Source organism: Aegilops tauschii, chromosome 4 (assembly GCF_002575655.3).
Source record: "Aegilops tauschii subsp. strangulata cultivar AL8/78 chromosome 4, Aet v6.0, whole genome shotgun sequence".
NCBI lineage: Eukaryota > Viridiplantae > Streptophyta > Magnoliopsida > Poales > Poaceae > Aegilops > Aegilops tauschii.
Window position 1 is genome coordinate 4,400,160 of NC_053038.3, and position 10,476 is coordinate 4,410,635.

Below are 10,476 nucleotides of genomic sequence, written 5' to 3' on the forward strand. Positions count from 1 at the left end.
CACTCACTTCTTTGGAAATACAAGTTTCTCATAAACTTTGTATAAACCCAAAATCTTTGATCATCTCATCAAAGCGTACATTCCAACTCCGAGATGCTTACTCCAGTCCTTAGAAGGATTGCTGGAGCATTGCATACTTGTTAGCATATTTCTGGATTGACAAAACCTTCTGGTTGTATCACATACAACCTTTCCTCTAGAAAATCGTCGAGGAAACAGTGTTTTGACATCCTATCTGCAAGATTTCATAAATAATGCAGTAACTGCTAATACAATTCCAATAGACTCTTAGCATCGCTACGAGTGAGAAAAATCTCATCGTAGTCAACTCCTTGAACTTGCCGGAAAACATCTTAACGACAAGTCGAGCTTTCTTAATGGTGACACTTACCATTATTGTCTGTCTTCCTTTTAAAATCCATCTGCACCCAACAGCCTTACGACCATCAAGTAGGTCTTCCAAAGTCTATACCTTGTTTTATACATGGATCCTCTCTCGGATTTTATGGCCTCGAGCCATTCATCGGAATCCGGGCCCACCATCGCTTCTCCATAGCTCGTAGGTTCATTGTTGTCTAGCAACATGACTTCCAAGACAGGATTACGTACCACTCGAAGTAGTACGCATCCTTATCGACCTACGAGGTTTGGTAGTGACTTGATCCGAAGTTTCATGATCACTATCATAAGCTTCCACTTCAATTGGTGTAGGTGCCACAGGAACAACTTCCTGTGCGCTGCTACACACTAGTTGAAGTCATGGTTCAATAACCTCATCAAGTCTCCACCATCCTCCCACTCAATTCTTTCGAGAGAAACTTTTTCTCGAGAAAGGACCTGTTTACTTCCAGATCTGAAACAGGAGGTATACCCAACTGTTTTGTGTATTCTATGAAGATGCATTTATCCGCTTTGGGTTCGAGCTTATCAGCCTGAAACTTTTTCACATAAGCATCGCAGCCCCAAACTTTTAAGAAACGATAACTTAGGTTTCTCTAAATGGTGTCGTCTCAACAGAATTGCGTGGTGCCCTATTTAAAGTGAATGCGGTTGTCTCTAATGCCTAACCCATAGACGATAGTGGTAAAGAGACATCATGGTATGCACCATATCCAATAGGGTGCAGTTATGATGTTCGGACACACCATCACATTGTGGTGTTCCAGGCGGTATTAATTGTGAAACACTTTCCACAATGTCTTAATTGTGTGCCAAACTCGTAACTCAGATATCTCTATGATCATACCATAGACATTTTATCCTCTTGTCACGACGATCTTCAACTTCACTCTGAAACTACTTGAACCTTTCAATAATTCAGACTTGTGTTTCATCAAGTAAATATTCTCAGCATCTACTCAAATCATCTATGAAGTAAGAACATATCGATATCCACTGCGTGCCTCAGCACTCATTGGACTGCACACATCAAATGTATTACTTCCAACAAGTTGCTCTCTTGTTCCATCTTACTGAAAACGAGGCCTTTCAGTCATCTTGCCCATGTGGTATGATTTGCATATCTCAAGTGATTCAAAATCAAGTGAGTCCAAACGATCCATCTGCATGGAGTTTCTTCATGCATATATACCAATAGACATGGTTCGCATGTCTCAATCTTTTCAAAAACAAGTGAGTCCAAAGATCCATCTACATGGAGCTTCTTCATGCGTTCTATACCAATATGACTCAAATGGCAGTGCCACAAGTATGTGGTACTATCATTACCATTTTATATCTTTTGGCACGAACATGTGTATCACTGCGATCGAGATTCATTTTAGGTGCAAGACCATTGAAGGTATTATTCAAATAAACAGAGTAACCATTATTCTCCTTAAATGAATAACCGTATTGCGATAAACATAATCCAATCATGTTTATGCTCAACGCAAACACCAAATAACAATTATTTAGGTTTAACACCAATCTCGATGGTAGAGGGAGCATGCGATGCTTGATCACATCAACCTTGGAAACACTTCCAACACATATCGTCATCTCACCTTTAGCTAGTCTCCGTTTATTCCGCAGCTTTTATTTCGAGTTACTAACACTTAGCAACCGAACCGGTATCTAATACCCTGGTGCTGCTAGGAGTACTAGTAAAGTACACATTCATATAATGTATATCCAATATACTTCTGTCGACCTTGCCTGCCTTCTCGTCTACCAAGTATCTAGGGTAGTTCTGCTTCAGTGACCGTTCCCCTCATTACAGAAGCACTTAGTCTCGGGTTTGGGTTCAACCTTGGGATTCTTCACTAGAGCAGCAAATGATTTGCTGTTTCATGAAGTATCCCTTTTGCCCTTGCCCTTCTAGAAACTAGTGGTTTTACTAACCATCAACAATTGATGCTCCTTCTTGATTTCTACTTTCGCGGTGTCAAACATCGCGAGTTACTTAAGGATCATCATGTCTATCCCTGATATGTTCTAGTTCATCACGAAGCTCTAATAGCTTGGTGGCAGTGACTATGGAGAACCATCACTATCTCATCTGGAAGATTAACTCCCACTCGATTCAAGTGATTGTAGTACTCAGACAATCTGAGCACATGCTCAACGATTGAGCTTTTCTCCCTTAGTTTGCAGGCTTAAGAAACTTGTCAGAGGTCTCATACCTCTTGACGTGGGCATTAGTCTGAAATCCCAATTTCAGTCTTTGGAACATCTCATATGTTCTGCGACGTTTCAAAACCGTCTTGTCGCCACAATTTTAAACCGTTAGCATCACACACTGAACTATCACGTAGTCATCAAAACGTGTATGTCAGATGTTTCGTAACATCTAAAGACGACGCTCGAGGTTCAGCACACCGAGCGGTGCATTAAGGACATAAGCCTTCTGTGCAGCAATGAGGACAATCCTCAGTTTATGGACCCAGTCCGCATAATTGCTACTATCAACTTTCAACTAAATTTTCTCTAGGAACATATCTTAAACAGTAGAACTAAAGCGTAAGCTATGACATAATTTGCAAAGACCTTTTGACTATGTTCATGATAATTAAGTTCATCTGATTATTTAATGAACTCCCACTCAGATAGACATCCCTCTAGTCATCTAAGTGATACATGATCCGAGTCAAACTAGGCCGTGTCCGATCATCACGTGAGACGGACTAGTCATCATCGGTTAACATCTCCATGTTGATCGCATCTACTATACGACTCATGTTCGACCTTTCGATCTCTTGTGTTCTGAGGCCATGTCTGTACATGCTAGGCTCGTCAAGTCAACCTAAGTGTTTCGCATGTGTTCCGAGGCCATGTCTGTACATGCTAGGCTCGTCAACACCCGTTGTATTCGAACGTTAGAATCTATCACACCCGATCATCACGTGGTGCTTCGAAACAACAAACCTTCGCAACGGTGCACAGTTAGGGGGAACACGTCTCTTGAAATTTTAGTGAGGGATCATCTTATTTATGCTACCGTCATTCTAAGCAAATAAGATGTAAACATGACAAACATCACATGCAAATCATAAAGTGACGTGATATGGCCAATATCATCTTGCGCCTTTGATCTCCATCTTCGAGGCGCGGCATGATCACCTTCGTCACCGGCATGACACCATGATCTTCATCCTCATGATCTCCATCATCGTGTCTTCATGAAGTTGTCTTGCCAACTATTACTTCTACTACTATGGCTAATGGTTAGCAATAAAGTAAAGTAATTACATGGCATTTTCATTGACACGCAGGTCATACAATAAATTAAGACAACTCCTATGGCTCCTGCCGGTTGTCATACTCATCGACATGCAAGTCGTGATTCCTATTACAAGAACATGATCAATCTCATACATCACATATATCATTCATCACATCCTTTTGGCCATATCACATCACATAGCATACCCTGCAAAAACAAGTTAGACGTCCTCTAATTGTTGTTGCATGTTTTACGTGGCTGCTATGGGATTCTAGCAAGAACGTTTCTTACCTACGCAAAAGCCACAACGTGATATGCCAATTTCTATTTACCCTTCATAAGGACCCTTTTCATCGAATCCGATCCGACTAAAGTGGGAGAGACAGACACCCGCTAGCCACCTTATGCAACTAGTGCATGTCAGTCGGTGGAACCTGTCTCACGTAAGTGTACGTGTAAGGTTGGTCCGGGCCGCTTCATCCCACGATGCCGCCGAATCAAGATAACACTAGTAACGGCAAGTAAATTGACAAAATCGACGCCCACAACTACTTTGTGTTCTACTCGTGCATAGAAACTACGCATAGACCTAGCTCATGATGCCACTGTTGGGGAACATAGCAGAAATTCAAAATTTTCTACGCATCACCAAGATCAATCTATGGAGTAATCTAGCACCGAGGGGAAGGGGAGTGCATCTACATACCATTGTAGATCGCTATGCGGAAGCGTTGCAAGAACGCGGATGAAGGAGTCGTACTCGTAGCGATTCAGATCGCGGTTGATTCCGATCTAAGCGCCGAACCACGGCGCCTCCGCGTTCAACACACGTGCAGCCCGGTGACGTCTCCCACGCCTTGATCCAGCAAGGACAGAGGGAGAGGTTGGGGAAGACTCCGTCCAGCAGCAGCACAATGGCGTGGTGGTGGTGGAGGAGCGTGGCACTCCAGCAGGGCTTCGCCAAGCACCGCAAGAGACGAGGAGGGAGAGGGGTAGGGTTGCGCCATGAGGGAGATGTTCTCGTGTCTATGGCAGCCCCAAACCCCCACTATATATAGGGGAAAGGGAGGGGCTGCGCCCCCACCTAGGTTCCACCTCTAGGGGTGGCGGCCAGCCCTAGATGGGACTTGGAGGGGCGGCCAAGGGGGGAGAGAGGGGGGCGCACCACTAAGTGGGCCTTAGGCCCATCTGAGCCTAGGGTTTCCCCTTTTCCCTTCTCTCTTCGCCTTGGGCCTTGGTGGGGGGCGCACCAGCTCACCTGGGGCTGGTCCCCTCCCACACTTGGCCCACGCAGCCCTCTGGGGCCGGTGGCCCCACCTAGTGGACCCCCGGGACCCTCCAGGTGGTCCCGGTACGTTACCGATAGCACCCGAAACTTTTCCGGTGACCAAAACAGGACTTCCCATATATAAATCTTTACCTCCGGACCATTCCGAAACTCCTCGTGATGTCCGGGATCTCATCCGGGACTCCGAACAACATTCGGTAACCACATATATCTATTCCCTATAACCCTAGCGTCATCGAACCTTAAGTGTGTAGACCCTACGGGTTCGGGAACCATGCAGACATGACCGAGAAGTTCTCCGGCCAATAACCAACAGCGGGATCTGGATACCCATGTTGGCTCCCACATTTTCCACGATGATCTCATCGGATGAACCACGATGTCAAGGATTCAATCAATCCCGTATACAATTCCCTTTGTCTACCGGTATAGTACTTGCCCGAGATTCGATCGTCGGTATCCCGATACCTTGTTCAATCTCGTTACCGGCAAGTCTCTTTACTCGTTCCGTAACACATCATCCCGTGATCAACTCCTTGGTCACATTGTGCACATTATGATGATGTCCTACCGAGTGGGCCCAGAGATACCTCTCCGTTTACACGGAGTGACAAATCCCAGTCTCGATTCGTGCCAACCCAACAGACACTTTCGGAGATACATGTAGTGCACCTTTATAGCCACCCAGTTACGTTGTGACATTTGGTACACCCAAAGCATTCCTACGGTATCCGGGAGTTGCACAATCTCATGGTCTAAGGAAATGATACTTGACATTAGAAAAGCTCTTAGCAAACGAACTACACGATCTTGTGCTAGGCTTAGGATTGGGTCTTGTCCATCACATCATTCTCCTAATGATGTGATCCCGTTATCAACGACATCCAATGTCCATGGTCAGGAAACCGTAACCATCTATTGATCAACGAGCTAGTCAACTAGAGGCTTACTAGGGACATGGTGTTGTCTATGTATCCACACATGTATCTGAGTTTCCTATCAATACAATTTTAGCATAGATAATAAACGATCATCATGAACAAGGAAATATAATAATAACCAATTTATTATTGCCTCTAGGGCATATTTCTAACAACGGAATGGGTCAAGTCAATCACATCATTCTCTAATGATGTGATCCCGTTAATCAAATGACAACTCATGGCTATGGCTAGGAAACTTAACCATCTTTGATTCAACGAGCTAGTCAAGTAGAGGCATACTAGTGACACTCTATTTGTCTATGTATTCACACATGTACTAAGTTTCCGGTTAATACAATTCTAGCATGAATAGTAAACATTTATCATGATATAAGTTAATATAAATAACAACTTTATTATTGCCTCTAGGACATATTTCCTTCAGTCTCCCACTTGCACTAGAGTCAATAATCTAGATTACACAGTAATGATTCTAACACCCATGGAGTCTTGGTGTTGATCATGTTTTGCTCGTGAGAGAGGCTTAGTCAACGGGTTTGCAACACTCAGATCCGTATGTATCTTGCAAATCTCTATGTCTCCCTCCTTGACTTGATCGTGGATGGAATTAAAGCGCCTCTTGATGTGCTTGGTTCTCTTGTGAACTCTGAATTCCTTTGCCAAGGCAATTGCACCAGTATTGTCACAAAATATTTTCATTGGACCCGATGCACTAGGTATGACACCTAGATAGGATATGAACTCCTTCATCCAGACTCCTTCATTTGCTGCTTCCGAAGCAGCTATGTACTCCGCTTCACATGTAGATCCCGCCACGACGCTTTGCTTAGAACTGCACCAATTGACAGCTCCACCGTTCAATATAAATACATATCCGGTTTGTGACTTAGAGTCATCTGGATCAGTGTCAAAGCTTGCATCGACGTAACCATTTACGACGAGCTCTTAGTCACCTCCATAAACGAGAAACATATCCTTAGTCCTTTTCAGGTATTTCATGATGTTCTTGACCGCTGTCCAGTGATCCACTCCTGGATTACTTTGGTACCTCCCTGCTAAACTAATGGCAAGGCACTCATCAGGTCTGGTACACAGCATTGCATACATGATAGAGCCTATGGCTGAAGCATAGGGAACAACTTTCATTTTCTCTCTATCTTCTGCAGTGGCCGCGCATTGAGTCTGACTCAATTTCACACCTTGTAACACAGGCAAGAACCCTTTCTTTGCTTGATCCATTTTGAACTTCTTCAAAACTTTATCAAGGTATGTGCTTTGTGAAAGTCCAATTAAGCGTCTTGACCTATCTCTATAGATCTTGATGCCCAATATATAAGCAGCTTCACCGAGGTCTTTCATTGAAAAACTGTTATTCAAGTATCCTTTTATGCTATCCAGAAATTCTATATCATTTTCAATCAGCAATATGTCATCCACATATAATATTAGAAATGCTATAGAGCTCACACTCACTTTCTTGTAAATACAGGCTTCTCCAAAAGTCTGTATAAAACCATATGCTTTGATCACACTATCAAAACGTTTATTCCAACTTCGAGATGCTTGCACCAATCCATAGATGGATCGCTGGAGCTTGCACACTTTGTTAGCATACTTTGGATCGATAAAACCTTCGGGTTGCATCATATACAACTCTTCTTCCAGAAATCCATTCAGGAATGCAGTCTTTACATCCATTTGCCAAATTTCATAATCATAAAATGCAGCAATTGCTAACATGATTCGGACGGACTTAAGTATCGCTACGGGTGAGAAGGTCTCATCGTAGTCAACTCCTTGAACTTGTCGAAAACCTTTTGTAACAAGTCGAGCTTTGTAGACAGTAACATTACCATCAGCGTCAGTCTTCTTCTTGAAGATCCATTTATTCTCGATGGCTTGCCAATCAACGGGCAAGTCAAACAAAGTCCACACTTTGTTCTCATACATGGATCCCATCTCAGATTTCATGGCCTCAAGCCATTTCGCAGAATCTTGGCTCATCATCGCTTCCTCATAGTTCGTAGGTTCGTCATGGTCAAGTAACATGACCTCCAGAACAGCATTACCGTACCACTCTGGTGCGGATCTTACTCTGGTTGACCTACGAGGTTCGGTAGTAATTTGATCTGAAGTTACATGATCATCATAATTAGCTTCCTCACTAATGGTATAGGACTCACTGGAACAGATTTCTATGATGAACTACTTTCCAATAAGGGAGTAGGTACATTTACCTCATCAAGTTCTACTTTCCTCCCACTCACTTCTTTCGAAAGAAACTCCTTCTCTAAAAAGAATCCATTCTTAGCAACGAATGTCTTGCCTTCAGATCTGTGATAGAAGGTGTATCCAACAGTCTCCTTTGGTATCCTATGAAGACACATTTCTTCGATTTGGGTTCGAGCATATCAGGTTGAAGCTTTTTCACATAAGCATCGCAGCCCCAAACTTTAAGAAACGACAACTTGGTTTTCTTGCCAAACCACAGTTCATAAGGTGTTGTCTCAACGGATTTAGATGGTGCCCTATTTAACGTGAATGCAGCCGTCTCTAAAGCGAAAGTGGGTTGAATAGGTGTTGGGAGCCGGGGTGCGGGAGGTGGTGGATTTTGCGGGTGAAGGCGTCGTAGACGAAGTATTTGCGAAATCCGGGAAGCTGGGCCATGCATGGATGGTCACCGGGGACGACGCATAGGAGGACGAGGCCGCCGTGGTTCTCTGTAGCCATGATGTAGGGCGAGACGGCGAACTCGGTGTGGTCCATGTGGGTGGTGTGGACGCAGAAGTAGAAGACGAGCAGTGGGTCGACGACGCAAAAGGTGACCTGGAGTCGGCCCTTGAGACCGGGGCCATCCAGATTGCAGACGGCGGTGGTGGCGTTCTTGCGGTTGGCGAAGTAGGCTTTTGGATCGATGAGGACAAAGGGCGGCCGCTCACCGCCGTCCTCGGGGTAGCCGTAATCGGGAGGAGTCAACTTGCCGGCCATCGATCGGCCCTCCGAGTCTTGTGAAGATCTAAGCGTACGTTGTCTTCCGTGTGTCCTGCCCAGATCGATTGCCTTGTTCAAGCTCGATGGATCACAAAGCGTTGCTTCGTCCTGGGGTGCGTGGATGGATTTATGGGGTGAATTGGGGTGATCGATCCGAGTTGGAAGGGAGTCGGATTCAGTGTCGATGAGGCCTTTTTTTCTACGGGAAGGCTAGGGTCGATGAGGCCTTGACGTGCGCGCGAGCGAGCGATCACCAAATTAAAGACCGCTGCAGTATGCACCTCGTTCCTTGTTTTGCCCGCCAACAGACAGACGTTCGTTCGTACGAGCTGGACTTCATTGAAAGATTACATGACCATGAACGTACGAGTTGGAGGGCGATAGAAGTGTTGACGCTGCTCCCCTGCCTGCAACGATGGCATCGCCAGGAACGGCGCCCTCCCCTTGTCCCCACTGTTCTCGCTCATTCTGGTGGAAGGGGTGCCCAGGCACGATTCACCGGTGATGGGGGAGGCGGAGCTCGACCAGGGGGTGGATGAAGTCGTGCGTCTCACGGACGAGCTGCTCGTCGTCGGGGATGTTGTCCTCTTCATGCACTGCGTGGTCGGGGAGATGGTCTCGGGGAGGCGGAGGGAGCCGAGGGAGAGGATACTGGGTTGGGCGGAGGTCCACGACGAGCTGCCGCGCTTCACCGTCCGCATGAGGCAGAGTTGGACCAGGAGGTGGACGCGGCCCTGCTACTTGCGGCAGAGCTGCTCGTCGGCGTGGACGCCGTCTTCCTCGTGTGTGTGTCGCTGATGGGTAATTGCAAGCTCGGGTATTCCGCTGTCTCCCAGTAGCCGCCCAATCTTTTCCTCATCCGCCATGGCCGCCATCTCGAGTTCTCCTACAGGACTGGGACGAACACCACCCTGCTACGTTTCATACTGCAATCTTAGCTATTGGTTATAAAATTTATTTGCATTGATAATCTGTAGTTGCCATGCACATTCCCAGTATGCCGTGATGGCAAGTTTGATATGAACACCCACTGCATTCTTGCCATGTTTTGCGGGAGAAATCTTTCAATATATTCATCTTCAATCATGATAGTACAACGAACACTAGAAATAATAAAAATTACATCCAGATCCGTATACCACCTAGTGACGACTACAAGCACTGAAGCGTGCCTAAGGCACGCCGCTGTCATCGCCTCTCCCTCGCTGGAGCCGGGCAAACCTTGTTGTAGTAGACAGTCGGGAAGTCGTCGTGCTAAGGCCCCATAGAACCGACGAACCAGAACAACAACCGCCACAAATGAAGAGTGTAGATTAAAAGGATCCAACCTGAAGACACACGAACGAAGACGAACGACTAACAAATCCGAGCAAATCCATCAAAGACAGATCTGCCGGAGACACAACTCCACACGCCCACCGATGATGCTGGACGCATCACCGGAATGGGGGCTAGGCGGGGAGACCTTTATTCCATCTTCAGGGAGCCGCCGTCGTCTCGCCTTCCTGAGCAGGACACATACCCTAAGAAAGCTCGAAAAAAGATCTAAAAACGGAGTCCTCCCACCGGCAAGGGGCGAGATCCGCTCC